This window comes from Azolla caroliniana, unplaced genomic scaffold, assembly GCF_043228905.1.
Source record: "Azolla caroliniana isolate FFs.n. ecotype wild unplaced genomic scaffold, voAzoCaro1.0.p SCAF_4, whole genome shotgun sequence".
Lineage (NCBI taxonomy): Eukaryota > Viridiplantae > Streptophyta > Polypodiopsida > Salviniales > Salviniaceae > Azolla > Azolla caroliniana.
Genome location: NW_028230439.1, coordinates 20,095,400 through 20,117,844, shown reverse-complemented (window position 1 = coordinate 20,117,844; position 22,445 = coordinate 20,095,400). Strand labels below are relative to the sequence as shown.

Genomic DNA, 22,445 nt, shown 5'->3' with positions numbered 1-22,445 from the left:
GGTGGGGCATGCGAAAGAATACAAATGATAGATCCATATTCTAATTTACTACTATTCTGTACTTTCAACTTTTCAAGTTTTTCAGTTGATCAGGGAGTTAATTGATTAATACTAGACAAGTACACTTTGAATATCCTAGAGAAGTTGAAATTGATGGTTGTCATGCTTGACAATAGCGCAACTCACAAGGAAAAAGGTCTATTCTTATAAAGAAAACTAATTATCAAGCATCGTTTACATGTACCACAAAGAAGTTGGGCATCATGAGGACGTTTTTTCTAATGATGTCATAATGTTATAATAAAGGTTTTTTGTTGAACCTATAACAATTGTATTGACATTTGAATGGCTTATTAGGCGATCATACAATAATGTACCATTGCAGCACAACTTTCCATTCCATAGTAACCTCGAAGAGGACAACACCAAGATCCATCAAAAGGTTAGGATTTCAAAAAGTGTACATCCCGACGTTCATGCAAGTCTTTCTCGACGACTTCGCTGTGTATGGCCAGCGACTGGAACACATGACCCAGTTACGTCTCTGTCTTGGTCGATGTTGCCAGGCTCGGTAAAGTTTAAACCCGGCAAAATGCGCGTTCTTGGTCACAAGTGGCAACCTACTCGGGCACATCGTTAGTCAAGAAGGTATTGCCATGGACCTGGATAAAGTACAAGCCATCCTAAACGCCCCCGCACCCTCGAATGCAAAGGCCCTCAGCCGATTTCTGGGACAAATCAGATGGCACAGCCGGATGATACGCCACCTAGCCGATTTTGCGACACCACTACACGCGGCGGTGCATCGACTTCCCTTTCAATGGACTTCAATCGAGGACGAGTCTTACCAAGCTTTGAAATTAATGCTCTCACATGCCCCAATTGTACAACCCCCGATATGGTCGGAACCTTTTCACGTCTTCGTGGACGCATTAGATATCGCCATCGGGAGCGCACTTATGCAATGCACGCCCCCAAATTGGTATCGGCCAGTGTATTATGCTAGCCGACGTCTCTCGGCCGCGGAAAAGAACTATTCAACCATCGAACGAGAGGCCCTCGGTATGATCTACAACATCAGTAAATTTCGGCATTACCTCTTAGGCCGAAAATTCACATTTCACGTCGATCACTCGGCCCTCCTTTACCTGGTCAATAAACAAGCCCTGATAGGTCGACTGGCTCGATGGATGCTCCTGTTACAAGAGTTTGATTTTCATATACAACATCAACCCAGAGTCCAACACGTCGTCGCTGACTACCTAAGTTGCCTCGAGTGAGGGGACCCTACTGAGTCCACGTATGTTGCCGATTAGGAACACGGTCCGCGGTCAGTCCTTCGACCTAGACCTCCAAATGGGTGTGGAACAACAAATAGGCGTCTAAGCATAATGCGTCGGGGAATGTTCCCTGTAACCTATCAGCGTATAAGGGAGACGACTACAACCGAATCCTTAGCAAAGGTTACACTTACATTCTTACACGCTTAGGTCTTCAAGATACACACACTGGATTAGCCGTAGCTACACACAGAGAATCAGAGAAGATAGAATTCTATTATGAGACGTTTCTTACATTCCCAAAATTACACGCCCTGTCTATCAGAGGTTTTTTGCCCTTTATATACGCAGGGTCTATTTAGCTGTTCACGCTTCATGCGTGAACCGTTACATGCGTTATGATCTTATAATATTTCTTATTCCTACGCTTTTGTCTGTCTGTTACTATTCCGGCGGACAATACCTGGCACGCCTGTGGGACAGTGCCCTGGCACGTTGGACCCATCCCGTTAATCCTCTTCCAAAATGGCCCAGATGTTTGGCTCTGCTGCGGTGTCCGCGTCCGGCGGTGACGTAGGGCTCGTAGGTGCATCGTGGTGTGGCTCCCTTGTCTGGTCAGGCTGGTTTCCCTCGGAGTCCCAGTCGCCGTGTGTGGGCGGTCCAGGTACGATGGGCTCTTCTTGAGCTAGTGGGTTGGGCTCCGCCGTTGTCGTGCTTGCAGTTTGCTGCGACTCTACCTCCATTGTTACTAGCAATGGGCGCGGTTCGGTTTCGGTTCGGTTCGGTTTCTTGACCTTGAAACCAAACCAAACCAAACCAAACCGGTTATTCATAAAAAAAACCAAACCAAACCATTTAAAAAATTTGAAGCCATTTAAACCAAACTATTTAAGCCAAACCATTTAAACCAAACCGTTTAATAGGTATGAGAAACCAAACCATTTAAAACCAAACCGTTTATGTAAAATGTAGAACCAAACCGAACCGGTTTACCAAAAATCAAAACCAAACCAGTGTATCAAACATCAAAACCAAACCAAACCAAATTGGTTTTGACATAATCCAACCAACACGAAACAATAAATTGTACCAAATCAAAGACTATAACACTATAAAATAACAGAAATTCACAACACATTTTCTGAAAATTGTTAATTTGTGAAACATGATAAGATATTACATAAAAAGATAAATGTTTTTTGGAATGATAACAAAAATCCATACAATAGAGTTCCAAAATTCCATACAATAGAGTTCCAAAATTCCATACAATAGAGTTCCGAAATTCCATACAATAGAGTTCCAAATTTCCATTCAGTAGAGTTCCAATTTTCCAATTAAGAACAACAATCCATATAATAGAGTTCCAATTTTCCAAATCCATGGACCATAGGACTTAATCCAGCTTTTTGTTTCCAATATTTGAATAAGGGATTTCTGAAAGCATAAAATATACAAAAGAATTAAGTAATTCATAATAACAAATTTAAAGAATCGACTAAAAACAAAATAGTAAACAACATGTAATAAAAATTACAATGACTTTGAAGATCTCCAATTGCAACCACTATTGTCGTTAACATGTCAAAAATCAACATGATTCCTGTACATATAAAATACATAAAAACAAGTAAGTAATTATTAATAAAACTTTAAGTAAAGACTCAAACAAAAAACAACCAAGTAACAAGTATGCATACCTTAATCTTCCTTTGACTATCATGCGATATGTAATCTATTACCTCGTCTTCAGCAACAAGATCATCCAAATTCATTGTTAGTTCCGCATAACTGATGTGAAAATTATCTAACATTTGAACATTACATTCTTTTAAAACATTCATCCATGATCGAACGCACATTTCAGCTTTGAAAGTGCATGAATGTAGTTTTATCCTATTATCAAAGGTCATTTTTGCTGCCGAGTTAGCCTCTTCAGCAGGTACTGATGATGCTGGTATACTGAGGTAATCACATGCCATCCTATATAGTGAAGGCATTGCCGATTTATTTTCATTCCACCATTGTAAAGGATCCTTATCCGTGCTAGCCGAAGGAAGTCTCATAAAGTGCTGAATTTCTGACTGTGAATCGGAAATAAGACTTTTATTATTTACACCCATTAACGTCCAAATTTTAGAGTTCTTATCATTTTCATGTATTGTGGTTGAAGCCGAACGTGGTTCAACATCACTCGAGAACGAGTGATAGTGGGACTCAATCATGCTTTCAACCAACTTAATATCTAACTCTCTTTCTGTATGATTATTTGGAAGAGGCAATCTATCAAACAAATAAAACGGTTTTAAACTCAAATAAAAAATCAGAAATCATGATGATAATTGTACGATATAAAGGTAAGCATTACCTGGGATCAAGAAACATTGCTATGCGAGATGGAATAGACTTTAACGATTCTTGATACTTAATTAAATATTGCAAGCAGTTCTCAGATGCTCTTTGAAGCACCTCTTGTGTAAATCTAGATGATCCTGGAAGCGAAGAATCTAAAAATTGATTGCAATGATTTAGTAAACAATTATATGCTAGCGATGCTAGTGATAATGTAGGATATTTTGAGCCTCCCAAAAAAGTAGAAACCTCGGCCGGTGTATCTAGCCATTCCGCCATGGCATGTATGTGACTCCAATCTTCTCTGGTCAAGACATTACCATTGAAATCACTTGATATTGTTAAATCTGAAATTGTAAAGTTCAATACATCTTTATCTTTGATAGATTGCCTAAACATTTCCAAGGTAGAATTCCATCTTGTAACAACATCGAGCCTTGGGGGTTCCCTTTCATGATGCTCAACCATCCTAGCATACTTCCTAAACACTTCCCTTCGAACCTTGCTAGATCTAATAGTATGGAGCACTGTTCTCAACTTTTCTGTTGAGGGTGAGATAACCTCTAATGCTGCCTTGATACCCAACTGAAAAGTGTGAACCATACATCTTAACATATGTGATGGAGCCAAAATTTCCTTACCATGCTCATCTTGTAACAACATGCTCAACTCTTTTGCAGCTACTTGTGCATCACTCGCTCCATCAAAAATTGTAGCTAAGAGTCGACTAGAAATATCAAAGGATCGAAGTCGAGCAAAAAGGGCATGTGCACAACGCTTCCCTGATCCAACACCTGGAAATACATGCACAAAATCCAATAACATTGACCTTGACCTTGCTGTCTCATGACATACCCAATGAAGTGTCACTGAGTAGAAGCCCTTCAAACTACTATTTGACCAACCATCAAATGTTATGGAAAATCTTGATTGGCATTTTGATAGCAAATCTATCACCTGACGACGCAACACCACATACATTTCTAGGATAGAACGCTTAATTGTACGTCTTGACTTTACTTGATATCCAGGTACAATTTGTTGCATGAATTCCTTAAATTCAGGTGATTCCACATGTGCATGGGGCAATGTTCCCTTCACAATATACTTCACGATGGCAGCATCAATTTTCTTCTCTAAAACATGAGATACTCTAGCTGACTCAATTGAAGATTGAATGTGATGTGATATACCTGAATTTTGGTCTGGGTCGCTTGATAAACGATGCTTTTCTGCTAAATGTTTGGCTATAGTGCCTGTGGATGTTGTAGAAGACCAACAAACATGGCAATGATGGCATCGTCGTCGAGGTGTGCCATTATCCATATAAAATATGATGTGAGCATCTGTCCATGATGTGCGTAGCCTTTTTCTTGAGCTACTTGTTGACCCACGACTAACATCAAATGAAGATGAGTTCATTGCAGCATCAGTTTGAGATGATGATTCCATTTTATGGTGTCCTATAAAATTCAATTAACTCAATTAGCACATTTCAAATATGTACATTATAATGAGAAAAATAAATGAAGTAGAAAGTTTGCTAAGTTAGCTAAGAACAGTAAAACGACCATTATGTCCAATGGCAAACATAGAAAGATAGACATGCCCATTACTCTAATCACTCAATAAAACATTCGTGTTAACTTCACTAACCAGATAAACAATGGACACCACCGTTTACTCTACTCACAAGATAAACGATGCAAATCCAAGTTGTCAAGTTAACCCATGACCGCGCACCCATGTTTACCTTAATCACCAGATAAATTGGACATCCATGTTTACTTTACTCCAATCATTAAATAAACAATGGATACCCATGTTTACTCTCATTAACAGGATAATCCATGGACATCCATATTTTCTGACAGGATAAACAACTGACACTCATGCCCCCAATGCTCATAAGGTAAATAATAGATGTTATTGTTTACTCTGCTCACAAAATAAACAATGGACGTCCATGTTTAAAATGCTCCATTCACCACATAAATACTCGATATCCATGTTTTTCTACTCACAAAATATAGAATGTGCATTTATGTTAACATCAATAACCAGATAAACAGTGGATAACCATATTTACTCTACTCTGAAGATAAATAATGATCATCTATGTTTACTCCACCCAGAAAATAAACAATAAACATGCAATCTTAATGGCTCAGAAAATGAGCAATGAACATCAATGTTTGATATGAATGGTGAAGACTTTCAGTACTTTATAATATAATGATACAGTCTTTCTAAGTTAGTTATGTTCTTGCAGGTGTATTTGCAGGTGTTCTAATTTCAGCATATACAATTGATACTCCTTCAGTCAGATAGCGTGGACTGAGAACTCCAAGAAATATTATTCCTTTCAATGAAAATCTAACGAGCATTGGTGTACATTAAGATCATGTCAAAACAGATCACAGAAATATCGAAAGAGAACATAGTTGAAGCTATTCGAGATAAGCAACAAGTATTCGAAAGAGAACATAGTTGCAGGAGTCCAGTATAGATTTAAACATTATACCAGTTCAAGATACTCGCTCACAAACACATACATATACATATATTACTGATTATTCAATCGAGCATAAACTCACATACTCGTATTGATCTCATATTTGCTTACATACAAATCTCTCTTCTCTCACATGTATGCACACACGTTAACTCACATACCCATATTCTCATATATGCAAACCACACATCTATAAAAAAAGTTTGGAGTGTCTCAGCCTGTGTTATGGATCATGATTCATACCTGTGTTATGGAGAGTTTGGAGTCTGAAGAGCAATGAAGTGGTGATTGGTGGTTGCCGCCTCAGCCTGCACAATGCCGCCTGTGTTTCTGTTCGATAATTGTGTCTGTCTGTAGTTAACAGTAGATACACAGTGTGTCTGTTCGATAGTTGTGTCTGTAGACTGTAGTCTGTCTGTATCATACCCTATAGTTTGTAGTATGTAGTATGTACTTACTACTACTAACTAGTATTAGGTCCATAGTAAAAATAAGAAGGGTATAATTTATAAAATAGAAAATTTAGGAAGGGTATAATTTATAAAATTGAAAATTTAGGGCTAGGGTAAGAACCTATAAACCTATAAACCGAACCAAATTAATAGAAACCGTTAAACCGATAAAACCGATAAACCGATAAACCGATAAACCGATAAATGTTAAACCGAACCGAACCGAAACCAAACCGAACTTTCATTCTTTAAACCAAACCAAACTCATTATTTAATTTTGAACCGATAAACCGTTAAGCCACGGTTTAACGGTTCGGTTCGGTTTGAGCCGAAACCGTGCCCATTGCTAATTGTTACGTCCTCCGTGGTGTCGGTCGTTTTTGTACGTTCCGGGGAGTGGGGCGGAGATTCCACCTGGCCCGCACCGTTCTCCGTGTGGTCTGATGCTAGCGTGGGCTCGTTCGGATGAACCTCTTTTTGTGCAGTGGTTTCGTTGTCTGGTCCTGTGGGGAACTCTGCTCGTCGGTCCCTATTGTTCTCCATTGTTGTCATTTCTGGTGATCGGGCTTGAGGTTCCTCTTCTTCGGTCGTGCCCGGAATTGGCGTTGCACTGGATTCCTCGTTTGTGCGCATGTTGCTGACTTGTGTGATCTGGTGAAATAGCTCCTCCTAGCTTTCACCAAAATCATCTAAGAGCTGTGCGAGTTCTTCGGAGTGTTGGTCTGCTAGCGCACGATAGTCTTGCGCTAGGTCCTCTCGTATGGCCGCAATGCTCTCCTCATTTAGTTTATAGAACCCTCGACCGTCTTTTCGCCGGTTCTCCCAGTCCGCATGATACGCGTGCAATTCCGTTGCTTGGATTGCCCACGCCATCCATCCTTTGTCCAACGCCGTTTTCAATTGCGTTGTGAACCTCTCCCGATTTGTTTGGAGAAGGATACGCACGTTATCTGTGATGGCCTGGCAACGGTTGCGTGCGTCTTCCATCGACTTCTGGAGATTTGCGATTTCTTGCTGTTTAACCGCCGCCGCTTCCTCGTACGTGGCCTTCAGGCCCACCCATAGTTGGGATTCCTTTGCATGTTGTTGTTCTAATTTCCCCATTTCATTGTTTAGGCAGATTTCGAGTTGATGCCTCTTGTCTTGTTCGACCACCAACTGCTCGTCGAACCATACCTTCTTTTTTTCTAATAAGGTCAGCAGTCCCGCGATAGCCGCCTCCGATTTCTTCGCGTCCTCCCGTAATTGGGCGTTGTCGTCTTTTGTTTGGATGTGCTGAGCTACCTCCGTAGCGAGTTTCTCTTCAAGGGTTTTTACTGCCTTCCGGCCGTTAGCCTGTATCTCCTTTTCTCTGTCTGAGGATTGGCGTAGTTCCGCTCGAAGGCGGTCAATTTCTGATTCCGCTAGTTGCACGACCCTTTTTGCTTTTGAGGCAATGGTGGTCTGAGCCTCAATTTCTTCCTTTAAAGCGTCGATGGCCTGGTTTGGTAGCGGAGTTGCGTGTTGCGCCGTAGCCGCGTGGGCTTCCAACTCCGCGATGTGTTCGTTGGATTTTTGTAGTTCCACTTGGGTCAGTTTCACCTTCTTCCACACATTCTTATTTTTTATGGCCATCTCCTTGGCGCCCGTGCTGACCTTTGCCAGTTCCTGATGGACTTCGACTAGGGCCGTGTTTAATGGGGGTATCTCCATCCCCACTTGGCGTACCCCGACGTTCCTCTGTCTGCCGACCCTGGCTAACTGGTCCTCATCGTCGCTCTCTGTGGTTTGTGTTAGGGCACGCTCAATCATCTGGCGTTCCGCATGCTCTTCGGCCATTCATTGGGCGGTTTTTACATGTTGTGTTGCCAGGAACTCCATGAGCTCAAAAGAAGTGCCGAACTATAAGAGGGTGCTGAACTCGTGGGACGTATCCGGGATATCCGGATATGCCAAAACCTTGTTTTCCGCCGTCAATACGGCTTTCCCTCGTTGGGACTGGGTCGTAATGATTGGTCGTGGCTCCCGAATGATTTCGAAGGTGGTATTGGGTTCCGTAGCTGCGGAGCCATCGCCTTCGGTTGGTGTTTCTGTCGCCGTGGAAACGTTTTTGAACAACCCCCGCCCATCTTTCCTGTCCAATCTAAGCCGTTTCGGTCTAGGGCTATCCTGCCGTGTTTCGGTGTCTGGCTCTAGGGCTGCCTCCATGGAACGTGCCGGCTATTCCTCTTGCGTTGTCCGTGTGTCCGGCTGGTCAGTAGGTGGTGTTGTCCTTGGGTCGGGCTGGGCGGTTTGGGGTTCCTCTTCCCACTCTGGGGCCGATAACTCTGCTAATCTGCGCTTCGCAGATCGGGGCGGGGGCGTGGGCTGGCTGGGCTGTGGTGCCGGCAGGCCTCGGGGTGGAAATAGTACCGTAAGGTACTGTTGTATGATCGGCTTGAGCTTTTTGCCGGCCTGGTACGCATGCAAGCCTTCCCTTAACGCCGGCCCTATGATGACCCCCCAATCGACCGCGCGCCCCTCAAAGGTATCGATAATGATGCATGCCTTCTGCTTAGGCATCCCATATGCGTTGACATGTACGCAACCGACTTCTAGCAGGAACTTGGCAACTTCACGGAAGAAGGGATCCGGAATTTGCTTGGTTCTATAGGCCTTGGCGGAGGAGGAATATGGCCCGAAATATTGCTGCAACGCCTCTGTAGGAGGGATGTCGAAATGCCTTTCGCCTAGCGATGACAGGTCCAACTTCTTCCGGATGGAGGAGTTGGTGACCGTGTCGATGTTAAGCTTCCTGGCGATGTCCATGGCATTCGGGTGTGGGGGTGCTTCTGCGACCCGGATGTATCCATCCAAGCGTTTCTCCATGAGCCATCGGCGTAAGGCAATGGAGATGAAGATCGTCATCGCCAGAGGAGGTTCGTGGGAAGGAGACTGGTGGTTGCGGTGGGCTGTAGCTGTGTGATAAGATGGAGGAGAAGGTGAGGGGGAGGAGCGATGGAAGCGCTGATAGCTAGAAGATGAGTTTCTGTTTTGTGCAGAAAATCTTCTGTTTCCTTCTTTTTGTGGCTTAGGGTTCATTGGGCGATGAACCATCGTGGTGCCGCGTGTTCTTGAACGAGGAGTTTGTGCATGTCTTTAGTCGTTTTAATAGTCGCTATCTTCTCCTTTTTTTTTTTCATAACGGTTATCTACAACCTATTTTTACATTATGGTACAAGTGGGGTCGCCGCTCATTTACGGTGCGAGTTCTCCGGCTTTGTCCTATTCGGCGGTAAATGGGTTCGGTGGCGTAGGGCCCATGTAAGGTTTGAGCCGAAACCCATTCACCTTTTGCCGGACTACTTCCCCGGCCAGCGTACCTAGTTGGAACGTGCCTTGTTCCGCTCTAATTATCCAGTATGGGCCGGTCCAGCGGAATCGTAACTTCCCCGGCATATGGCCCATGCGAGTTTGGAAAACCAGCACTGATCGACCAACGGCGAACTCCTTTTCCCTTGCGTTCCAATGTCGATCCACAAACGCTTTACGCCGTCGTAGTTCCTGTTCCAACATAGCCATGTTGTGGACGCGTTTTTCCCCTAGTTCGAGGAGTTGGTGGAGTTGTACCTCCTCCGACTTGGCTTCTGATAGTCGGTTCCGTACCTGAATTCGCAAACTAGGTACCTGAAATTTGACCAGCATCACGGCCTCCAGCCCAAATGCTAGTCGAAACGGTGTTGACTGTATGCTTGTTTTATAGTTGGTTTTGTACGCCCATAATGCACTCTGTAGTTTGGTATCCTAGTCCGTTCTATTTTCATTGACGATTTTCTTCAAAATGGTCTGCAACGTCTTGTTGGTGGATTCTGCTAATCCATTCGCCTGCGGATAATATGGCGTACTCTTCTTATGGACTACGGCGTAATGATGTGTTAATTATCAAACAACCGTATTGAGAAAGTGGCTCCCTTGGTCACTGATAAGCTCAATCAAATAGCCGAACCGGCACCAGATGTGCTCGTAAAGGAATTTGGCTGTGATGGCCGCCGTATTTTCACGTAGTGCCTTTGCTTCTACCCATTTTGTGCAATAATCCGTGGCTACCAATATGTATTTATTGCTCGTACGGGTTGCCGCCGGTGTGAAGGGCCCCACAAAATCCAATCCCTACTTTTGGAAGGGGTCTAGCAGTAATACGGGCTGGTGTGGCATCCTTGCGCCCTCCGCGGGCTGTCCCATCCGTTGACACAAATCACACTTTCTACAATACGCGGATGCGTCCTTCTGCGTTGTTGGCCACCATAGGCCCACCTGCCATACTTTCCGGGCTGTAACATCGCCCGCGTAATGGCCGCCTGCCGTGCCGCAGTGTGCCTCTCGTAAAACTGCTTTCTTCTCATCCTGTTGTACCCCACGTCACCAAATGCCGTCACTTCCTTTGTGATATAAAACGCCTTCGACGAGACAGAAGTGACGGCTTCAGACGGCTAGTCGTTTCGTCTCGTCCGTGCGTAATTGTGGTGGAGGCAGTCCCGTAGTCAAAAAGTACATCATTTCCATAAGCCACTGGTCCGAAAAGGTCGATTCCGTTCTTTCTGTTAGTGTCGCTACCCGCAAGATATCGGCGTCCGGAAAATCGTCGTCATCTTTCTGTATTGTTTCTCCATTCTCGAGTCTGCTAAAAAAATCCGCCGCTGCGTGTTGCTTCCCTGGTCGGTGTTGGATTACGAAATCGAATTCCTGGAGCAACAACATTCACCATGCCAATTTCCCTGTCAGGGCTTGCTTCTCCACCAAATACAGCAATGCCGAATGATCCACATGGAATGTGAATTTCCTTCCTAATAAATAGTGCTGGAATTTATTGATGCTATAGATCATCCCTAGCGCCTCCCGCTCCGTTGTGGAGTAGTTACGCTCTGCTGTTGATAATTTGCGAGTAGCGTAGTATATTGGCCGGTACCAGCTTGGTTCGGTGAGTTGCATTAGTGCACTTCCTATTGCTATGTCCGAGGGGTCGACGAACACATGGAATGGCTTCGCCCAAACTGGTGGTTGTACGACGGGAGCTTGAGTGAGCATTATCTTAAGTGCCTCCTAGGCCTTATCCTCCGTTGCAGTCCATTGGAAAGGAGTCCGATGTACGACAACGTGTAACGGCGTGGCGAAGTCCGCCAAATACCGTATCATCCGACTATGCCACGGTATTTGTCCCAAAAACCGGCTGAGTGATTTGGCGTTTGTCGGAGTGTTGGCTTGTGTAATCGCGGAGATTTTGTTCGGGTTAACCGCTATTCCCTCCTTGCTGACTATATGGCCCAAGAGAGTCCCGCTGGTCACGCCGAAAGCACATTTCGTGGGATTCAGGCTTAAGCGTGCGGTGCGGCAACGTTCTAGGCACAATTGTAAGTGCGAAAAATGGTCTATTGTTCTCCCATATACCGCAAAGTCGTCTAAAAAAACTTGCATGAACGCCGGAATGTATTCCCCAAAGATCTCTGTAATTGTCCGTTGAAAATGTTGTCGGCGTTGTCTTTAGCCCGAACATCATGACGACTACCACATATACTCCCCAGTTTGTGACAAATGCCGTCTTTTCTTGGTCCTCGGGATGCATGCGTACCTGATTATAGCCACTGAAGCCATCTAAAAAACTGTACATCTCATGGCCTGCGACGGCGTCCAGTACACTATCGGTGAAGGGTAAGGGAAATGCGTCCGTAATGGTGACGACGTTTAATTTTCGGCAATCTACACATACCCGTATTTTGCCGTTTTTCTTTGGAACGACCACTATTGGGCTTAACCATGTCGTTTGTTTAACTGGTCGTATGAACCCCGCCTTCAAGAGCTTGTCAATTTCTTCTTTCATGTGGTAGCGGCACTGCTGGACGGGTTTCGCGTCGGTTGCTAAATTGATCTTATGCTGATAAAACTTGGGATCTAACCCCTTCATGTTCTCGTGAGCCCAAGCGAACACATCCTTATATTTCGTGAGTAGTGCGATCATCGTTTTTCGTTGGTCCGGCCTTAATTCCTTTGCGATGGAGAGGAAACAAGGCTCCGATTCCGTACCCATATTTACTTCTTCGAGGGCGGAAGCGGTGACTCGTCGTGAAATCTCCATTTCCCTTTCGATTGCCACCCGTGCTCTGCTGAGTTCCAATATGGACTCTGGGTTTGGTTCGTAAGGCTCGTCGTGGAGAACAGTGGCCATGGCATATTCTGTCGCGGTTGCGATGACGTCTATTTCAAACAACGGAATAATCCGAGGGTGCTCGTCGAGGTAGGCCTCTAATTTTGCATCCTCCACCCCAGCCAACATATTTATATCTTATGCGTATAATGGTGTTATACCCTTCGCTTGTGGCGTGCTTCCTTCCGTAGGTACGCGAACCTTGGTGCATCCGTGTCGGAAACTAATACACTTGTGTTGCCAGCTCTGCTTGATATTTGCTGCCCGAAGCCATGGTCTGCCCAGAAGCACTGGGTACGCCCCTGGGGCGTCCAAGGCGAGGACGACCGCCGAGATGTCGAATCGGTGTCCGCCCACGATAATGCCGATTTTGCGAATTAACCCTAATTGTCGTACTGAGCGGGTATCTGCCATTCGGAGCCAGAATGGGCAAGCCTCCCATTCTGAAATGCCTAACTGCTCGCAAGTTTTCGCGCTAATTACATTGACGCCTGAGCCGCCGTGGATTACACATCCAGGAATTTCCTGTCCGTGTGATATTAATGTAATAGCCGGGTTGTGTTGATCCACTACCGGCGGTCCACTGCTAACGTCTATAAGGTTTGTAGTGATACTCACCTCGGGTATGCCTGTCGCCCGTTCTTCCATGGTCTGGCGGAAGCATGGGACTAGCTGTAACAGTTTCTCCATGGTTAACATTATCTGACAGCCCGCTGACGCCTGCCAAATGGGGTCTAGGACCGGTCTTTCGTCCTCTGCTCGCTCCATTGTGTTCGCGGACTCCTTCCACATACGTTCCGTATTTGTCGCGTTTGCTTTTTCCACCCACGCTTGGGCTTGTCGGCGTACCTCGTCTTGTGCAACCCAATCAACCATTTTTGTTTGCTGGCGTGTCGTGACTTGCTGCACCTCCGCCGTAATCGTATTGACAACGGGCCCCTTTCCCTTGCGTGCGTGGCATTGTGTGGCATAATGTCCAGGTTGCTAACAAATAAAACAATGGATGCTTGATTCACCCTTCTCGGCTCCTGGTGGTGTGTGCCGCTCCCCTGGTGCTACTTGCTCCTCACGGTCCGGCCTCGTTTGTCGGAACGTACGCGGTGGCTGCTGTTGGTCCCGTCGTTGTTCCTGGTGCTGCTCATCCCCCGAGCTTTCGTCGTAACGCCGATGATCCCGATATTGCCGTGGCTTACCACGATAACCATTGAAGTCGCCCCGTTTGTTTGTCGGCCGTTGATTCTCGTAGCGCCGACCCCCTTTGGCGTAACTCGGATGTCCACGATAATCTTTGTCCTCTGGTTCGTCCTCCTCGGAATCGTTGTGATTTCGGCGATTCCGGTGCGGTCCTCCTGTGGGTTGCGATCCTTATACCGGGGTCGGTCTTCTTGCCTCCTTTGTTCAGTCCAGTGTGGTTGACATTGTGTGTCCATGCTGCAAACTGCGGGAGTGGCTCAGTTTAACATATTGTACTCGCATTGGTCGACTATGTGAGCCTTCGAGTGGCAGATTGGGCAGTGGATTCGCATATTGCAGTCCACTGCGGAATGCCCCGAGTTCAAGCAAATCGTGCACTAGATTGCTTGACGAAACTGGCGTTCCTCATCCTGAGGTGATGGGAACTACAACGTTCCTTATGTGCAACGCTCGGCCACAACCGAGCTTAGAATGATACACAGAAAACGGGAAATAAAACGCGACACAAAGAAGAGACAAGGTACACAAAATGTTTGCGTGGAAAACCCCAAACTAGGGGGAAAAACCACGGCAGCCCACAAGCTGCAAACTGTCACTATGTAAGTATGTACAACAGTGAGTTCACTGAGGCACCGACCTCGTGCTCACAGATCTTCGCCACAGGCGGCGGTTACAACAGAGGCAACGACCTCTTTCTCTCTCTCTCTCTCTCTGTACAGTTACGCACACTCTCTATTCTTGCACCAACAAGAATGACAACAACTATTTCTAAAAAGTTTGCCCTAAGTCATATTTATACTAATATGACTTTTCGGCTATTTACAAATGTAGCCGCAATGGACTATAAGAAACATATTTACTAATATGTCTCTTCATCCGGTTCATACCGGGTCTGTACCATCTGGCTCTCTGTAGCCGGGTACTCTTCATTCGGTTCATATCGGGTCTGCACCATCCGGCTCTCCGTAGCCGGGTACTCTTCATTCGGTTCACACCGGGTCTGCACCATCCGGCTCTCCGTAGCCGGGTACTCTTCATCCGGTTCACACCGGGTCTGCACCATCCGGCTCTCCGTAGCCGGGTACTCCTCTTCCGGTTCTTCTCCCTTCCCATCCGGAGGGACCTGTCTCCCAACATGAGGTAACGCTTGCCGTAAGGAGGACATAGAAAACCTTTCCTGCTCGTCATCCAACTCGAGTTGTAACGCTCGTTCAATTACCATATCCGTCGTTTCCCCTTTCACGCTATTGTTGTTGAGCGTTGCCCGGATGGGCCGGTGTAAAGCTGCCAGAAATGTTTCCCGAGCCTCGTCTTCCGCGGGGCTCCATTCCAGTTTCCGTCGTAAATTTTGGAAACGTAAGCTGAAGTCAGTTGCTTAATTGTATAAAACTGTCCGAGGATTTCGCGTTGTAGAACCCTCTGATGGAAGAATCGCACGAACGCGGACTGCAGCTGATCGAAGGTTGTTATTGCTGGTAAATCCATCTGTGAATGCCAAAACGCCGCTCGCCCATCTAATGTTAACCAGAACTCCGTCATTTTCGACTGGTGTGCTACTGCCTCTGAAAGGCTCTGCGCCATGTGGTTCGCATTCCAGACATTCAGGAACATGCGAATATGCATTGCGGCGTCGGTTTCGCCGTTAAAGCGGGGGTAGGCAAAGGCCATGGTGGGGGCTACGACGGGTCGGGAAAGACCACCGGGTGGTTGTGGTAAGCGTAGTCTCCGCGTCTTGTCGAGGTATTTGGAGAGCGAAGAATCACCTTTGTACTCACGGCAAGTAGTACTGAGGTTGCTGAGGCGCGGCTTTTGTCGGGCGCGTTCTTTTGCCTGGCGTGTGACGGACCTTGTTATTGGCCGGTATTGTCGTGTTGGTTCTGGGGCGTCTGCGGCTAAACATCCATTCGTCGTTGTTCGTTTGTGAGAAGACATAGATCACCAAGCGCTTGTGGCCTAATGGATAAGGCACTTGACTTCTAATTAAGGGATTGTGGGTTCGAGTCCCACCAGGCGTGCCAAAAGTGTTGCCGATTAGGAACACGGTCCGCGATCATTCCTTCGACCTAGACCTCCAAGTGGGTGTGGAACAACGAATAAGCGTCTAAGCGTAATGCGTCGGGGAATGTTCCCTGTAACCTATCAACGTATAAGGGAGACGACCACAACTGAATCCTTAGGAAAGGTTACACTTACGTTCTTACACGCTTAGGTCTTCAAGATACACACACTAGATTAGTCGTAGCTACACACAGAGAATCAGAGAAGATAGAATTCTATTATGAGACGTTTCTTACATTCCCAAAATTACACGCCCCATCTATCAGAGGTTTTTTGCCCTTTATATACGCAGGGTCTATTTAGCCGTTCACACTTCCTGCGTGAACCGTTACATGCGTTATGATCTTATATTATTTCTTATTCCTACGCTTTTGTCCGTCAGTTACTATTCCAGCGGACAACAACATATGACGATTTACCCGATGCCGGCCTATTTAATCTCACAATGCTACTAGACGACAAAGAAGATGAATGGATCACGGAGATGACCCATTTCCCTAGTATTGGCCTGCCTCCCGACCACATGCCCCTCAATGCGCGGAAACGACTCGCAGTACGAAGCCGAAACTTTTGTCTCGTTTCCGACATCCTCTACCATAAAGGCTCGGATGGAATATGGCGCCGAGCAATTCGACAATTCGAGAAGAAGGCCATCCTCCAAGAGGCCCACCTAGGAATCGCCGGTGGACACTACGCCGGAGAGTCCACGGCAAGGAAAGTATGGCATAGTGGGTTATGGTGGCCTACAACGAAAAAGGATGCCCACAAGTTCTGTCGGTAGTACGACTTGTGCCAACGGTTGGGACAACCGATGGAACAAGCTCGAATGCCACACCAACCCATTCTTCCATTGGAACCATTTCAGTATTCCTTCAAGGTCGTGGAAGGGGGAATCTCTACTTCATGATCACCTCCTCACTTCAGGTCCAAGGCAGCACGAATCATATTGTTGGTGACTGTGTCCGGGTGGATTCGGAGTGCGACCCTTCATATCCGTGTAAGACCATGCGAATACATCCTAGTAATCGGTGAGTAGGCGTATGAGGGCTACTCGTTCGCCGGCTGGTAAGTTATTAGCAATCTGTAGGGTGCGAGGGTTCTCGTCCGAACCAAGGTTCAGTGTTTCGAGCGTTGATGCCTTCACTCATTGGGAGATGCCAAGTTCACGTTCAAAAGCGTCCCGAGCGTGTCGTAATTCTGCGATGGTGGTGGGATCTGGCTCGTCCTGGGGAGGTGTAATCTCCGTGACCTCCTCATCTAGAGGTGTGCCGACGGTCGATATGGCGTCGATTTTGAAGAGCGGTATGATAGTGGGATGGTCTTCTAGGAAGTCATCCACCTCGTCATCGGCTAACCCGTCGAGCATGTGCACCCCTTCCGCGTATAACGACGAGGTGTTGTGGGGCGTGGTTACGCGTTCTTCGGTTATGATCCGGACCTTGGTCTTTCCTCGGCGAAACGAGATCATGGTGTGTTGCCAATGTTGTTTGATATTTGTTGTGCGCAACCATGGCCTGCCAAGTAACATTGGGTAGGCGCCCTGTGCTTCGAGTCATAATACAACGGCTGAGATAGTGAACATGTGGCCTCCTAGAGTAAAGTCGAGGTGGCGGATTAATCCAATGGGGCGAACTGATCGTGTATCGGCCATCCGAAGCCAAAAGGGGCGAGGTTCCCATTGATTCAGACCGAGTTTATGACAGGTAGCCTCACTGATGACATTCACGCCAGAGTCGTCATCGATTATGCACCCGTGCAGGTCCCATCCTTTAATCATAATTTTTATGGTTGGATTCTAAGAATCCATGAGGGGTGGACCCGTTCCTGGCTTGGTTAGGTGCACAGGTGGCGTGGTAGAATGGGTGTTGGCCGTGAGTGTAGCCAAGGTGTCCCGAAAACGCGGCATGAGTGGTAAGAGTTTATGCAGAGGCAGCGAGATCCTGGAACTGGTAAGGGCGCCCCATAACTAGTCATCTTCTGTCGACGTTGGATGGTGCCGAGGACTGTGGTGCTGCGATGGTCGCGTCTTGCATTTCTGTTTGCATCTGCACCACATTGTTTTTGTTGGCCGTATCAATCCATTCTTTGGCTGCTTGCTGGACTTCATCTTGTACTTGCCATGGACTGGTCTGGGCTTTACTACGTGTTGTGACGTTTTGCACGTCGGCCGTAATACTATTCACGGTAGGAGCCTTTCCGTGGTCTGTTGTTGGGCATTGCGTAACGTAGTGCCCGGGTTGGTTGCACTTGAAGCAGGTAACGGCGGCCGAGTTGCTGGTGCCAGCCCGATCTGTCTGTGGGGGGGGGGAGTGCGATTGATTCCCGGCCTCGTGTGTTGGAGAGTTGGTCCGGGGCGCGTTCAAGCTGCACGGTTCATTTTGAGGGGGTTCCCGACGACGTTTGTCGTTATTCCTTCTATTGTTGCACGATCCTCGGTGAGAGTTGTGCCGATCAGTACAGGATCGGTCATCCCGATCATCGTCATACCGATCATAATCGTTGTTTGCCCGATACTGGTCATCGTGATAGCGATCACAGCGGTCGTTCGATCTCCATCGGTTGTCGTTTCGGTAACGTCGTCGTCTCGATGGTAATCGTCATCACGACGCCACCTATCTGGCGATCGGGGTCGTTGATTATCCTGGCTCTGGTAGGATTGTCGCTCGTCCTGAGGAGAGTATCTATCCCTGGGCTCAATCTGGCGAACGGGGGCCGTCGTTGTGCGGTTGAGCATATTGTATTCACATTGCTCGACAGTGTGAGAGCGAGACTGGCAGATCGAACATTGTGGCCGGTGAGGACATTTGAGGGCCAGATGGCCCGATCCCGAACAAACTATGCATTGGAGGGCTTGGCGGAAGCGATTGTCTTCTTGGGGAAGGGCACTTTGTAGTGAACTCATAGAGAAAGTCGTGCTTTGTTGTGTCCGATCGAGGGGGAGGACGCGCACTATGACTTGCTCGATCATTTGGTTGGCAAAATTAGTAAGTGCGAGAGTTGTCCGTAGAGGCTCCTCTAAGCTGGATAGGAATGCGTCCGGAATGTGTTGTGCAGAGACATCGTCGACCACTTGTCTGTAGAGATCCTAGAACCGGATCGTGAACTGTGCGATCGTCTCGTGCGGTTCTTGGCTCATGGAAAAGAACTGTCGGAGCAGTTCTCGTTTGGGCACCTCGCGATGGAAAAGTTCTAGGAACTTCGTGCGAACGTCTTGGAAGGTGATAAACTCCCCTACGTCGAGGCAAGAATACCATCACGCAGCTGGTCCATCGAGGGATAGTGTAAAGAATCAAGAGATGGATTCTTGTGAAGTGGAATAGGTGTGAACTGTGTGTGTGTGTGTGTGTGTGTGTGTGTGAGAGAGAGAGAGAGAGACAAAGAGACAGAGACAAAGACAGAGTATACGCAAGGTTAAAAGTATATTGACAAAGGAGAAAGACTCAACAACATATTACAAGGTGGGAGGAGGGTGCTTTATGTAGTCACCCTCTCTCTTCATTAACTACATTCCTCATGAAGCATGGGGAATGTGAAAGCTCATAAGTTATGTGTCATAGAATATGATTCTATGACTCATACTAAATGCTAGAATACAAAGTGGTGACATAATGGTGACTCTTGACCGTTAGAGTGTCTCTTCACTGTCAAGGTGAGTTCACACACTAGACCAAGTTGAGCTTGATTCTCAACACGCCCCCTCAAGCTCAAGTCGGGTCGGTTTCAGACGGTATCCGAAATCCGCTTCAACTTGCGTTCTAGAGTCCGCGTCGGCTCGCTTTATGCGGAGTTGCGGAATCCGTGCTCCAGTTTGCGTTGTGTGAAGTCTGTGCTTCGGCTTGCGTGCGTAGTTACGAAGTCTGTGCTTCGGCTTGCGTCTTTCTTCGCGGCTTTGCGCGGTAGATCGGCTCTTCGCTGCTTTGTTGCGTGGTTGCGGAATCCACGCGTTATTGTGTAGTGTCTTCAGTACTCCCCCTCAAGCTTGGCAGGTCAGGGATCGTCAATCCGAGATCGGTCATGAATTGCCATAGCTTGTCGGCTCCTAAGGCTTTGGTGAAGATGTCGGTCGTTTGAAGATTGGTCCTAATGTGTTGTAGGTCGACATCGCCAGCCAGAACGCGCTCTCGAATGAAGTGATAGTGCACTTCGATGTGCTTTGTCCGCACGTGGAACACCAGGTTCCGAGCCAGATAAATATTGCTCATGTTGTCGCAGTAAAGGGGAGTCGGATCCTTGATGGGAATGCCCAAATCCTTCAAAATCCTCTTAAGCCATACGGCTTCACATGCAGCTACGGCTGCGCCCCTATATTCTGCCTCCGTCCTTGAAAGAGCGACGGTAGGCTGCTTCTTGCTACTCTAGGATATTGCTCCGCTGCCGAGGGAGAAAACAAATATGGAGGTTGATCTTCTATCAGCTTTGTAGCCGGCCCAATCGGCGTCGGTGTACCCCTCGAGTCGTATTGGCATAGCGGTCTTGTAGAGGACGCCCCAATCCATTGTGCCGCTCACATAGCGTAGAACTTGCTTAGCGCAATCCAAGTGAGTATCACGCGTTGTTTGCATAAATTGGTTAAGGAGACCGACCGGATAACTGAGATCGGGTCGTGTGATTGTGAGGTAGATGAGACTCCCGATGAGTTGTCGATACTGAGTCGGCTCACACGCTTTGGTGCCGGAGTTCGCATCTAGTTTGAGATTACGATCGAGCGGGGTTGCCACGGATTTGCACTCAGCCATCCCGAACTTGTATAGCAAGTTGAGGATGTAGTGCCGTTGAGAGATCATGATTCCGGCCAGAGTCTGAATTACCTCGATGCCGAGGAAGTAGTGGAGCTCCTGCATGTCCGTCATCTCGAACTTGTCGGAAAGGAGGGATTTGACCTTATTGATTTCGACGAGATGCTCACCTCCAATAACTAGGTCATCCACACATAAGATGATGACGATCGGACTTGCGAAATCGCTTCGTATGTAGAGGGAGTTGTCCGATTTTGACATACGGAAGCCGATTTGATGAAGATATTGCGTTATCTTCGAATGTCAAGCACGCGGTGCTTGCTTGAGGCCGTAGAGTGGCTTCTTGAGTCGGCATACAGCTTTTGGATGAGTGCTCGAGTTGAAGCCGGGTGGTTGGATCATGTACACCTCCTCTTCTAATTCACCTTGTAGAAAGGCGTTCTTGACGTCCATTTGATGGAGGTGCCACCCTTTCGCCGTGGCAATCGCAATTACGGTCCATACCGTCGTCATCTTTGCCACCGGGGCAAAGGTCTCTTCGTAGTCGACACCTTGCGTCTGAGCGTATCCTTTCGCTACGAGTCGAGCTTTGTAGCGGTTTACGGAGCCATCGGCGTTATACTTCACCTTGTAGATCCATCCGCATCCATCGCCTTTTTGTGTGGTGAGGTGGGAACAAGATCCCACGTCTCGTTCTTCCGTAGTGCCTGCATCTCCTCGTTCATTGCTTCGATCCATCGCGGGTCCTTCGCGGCTTCCAAAAAGGTTTCCGGGTCCCGTACTGTCGCTACCTTCATCATAAAGGCGTAATGGTACGCCATATAATCGTTGTATCCGAATCGGCTTATGGGGTTCTTTTCACGAGTGGATCGGCGGAGCTTTTCATTTGCAGAGATGAGGGCTTTCTTAGCTCCGATTGGTACATCGAAGCCGCCGAACTCACTATCGAGTGAGTGAGTCGATTCATCGTCGTCAAATCGGTCGTCTTCATATTCCGCCATTTTCGCCTTGCCTTTGTCCATCTTCGGGCTAGGCCGTGATGTGCTTTGATTGCTCAAAGGCTCTTGTGGTCCGCTCAGTCGGGTCGTGATCGGACTTTCTTCGATCATGCGCGTAGGGCGATCTTCATCCTTGATCTCTTGTTCGGCAGATTCCGGGACGAGTGGAGTCGGAGTTGGAGTTGTCTCTGGTGCGTACCAGGATGCGGACTCATCAAAAACGACGTCTCGACTTACTCGAGATTTTCGAGTTGAGGGGTTGTAGCACTTGTACCCCTTTTGCTCCAATGAGTATCCTACGAGGATACATTTCTCCGACTTCGGGTCAAGCTTTTGACGCTTCTCGTCGGGGATGTGCACGTATGCAATAGAGCCGAATATCCGAACATGTGATAGGTTCGGCTTCTTTCCGAAGAATCTTTCGTGCGGAGTGACCTCATGCACGCCGGATGTTGTGCACCGGTTCATTAGGTAGACGGCCGTATTTGCCGCTTCGGCCCAATATTACTTGGGCATATGCTTCTCGTTCATCATGGCCCGTGCTACTTCGAGGATGTGCCGATTTTTGCGCTCGGCTACTCCGTTTTGTTGCGGAGTGTGTCGGCAAGTGAATTCTCACCGAATTCCTTCCTTTCGGAGATACGCCGTGAAATCGTCGGAGAAGTACTCCTTGCCGCAATCCGATCGAAGGCATCGTACATGT

The 22,445-nt window shown here is 47.1% G+C and overlaps 1 long non-coding RNA gene and 1 other non-coding gene across 2 annotated transcripts; one reads left to right on the top strand and one right to left on the bottom strand.

Annotated features, from left to right (window-relative positions):
• Positions 1-2,430: 2,430 nt before the first annotated feature.
• Positions 2,431-3,189, bottom strand: LOC147865307 (uncharacterized). The gene is made up of 3 exons (XR_015529733.1): positions 2,981-3,189; positions 2,818-2,883; positions 2,431-2,717 (listed from the first exon to the last, which is right to left on the bottom strand). It is a non-coding gene; the product is annotated as an uncharacterized LOC147865307 (long non-coding RNA).
• Positions 3,190-15,892: 12,703 nt separating this feature from the next.
• TRNAR-UCU (transfer RNA arginine (anticodon UCU)) lies at positions 15,893-15,965 on the top strand. Its single transcript has one exon. It is a non-coding gene; the product is annotated as a tRNA-Arg (tRNA).
• Positions 15,966-22,445: the final 6,480 nt, after the last annotated feature.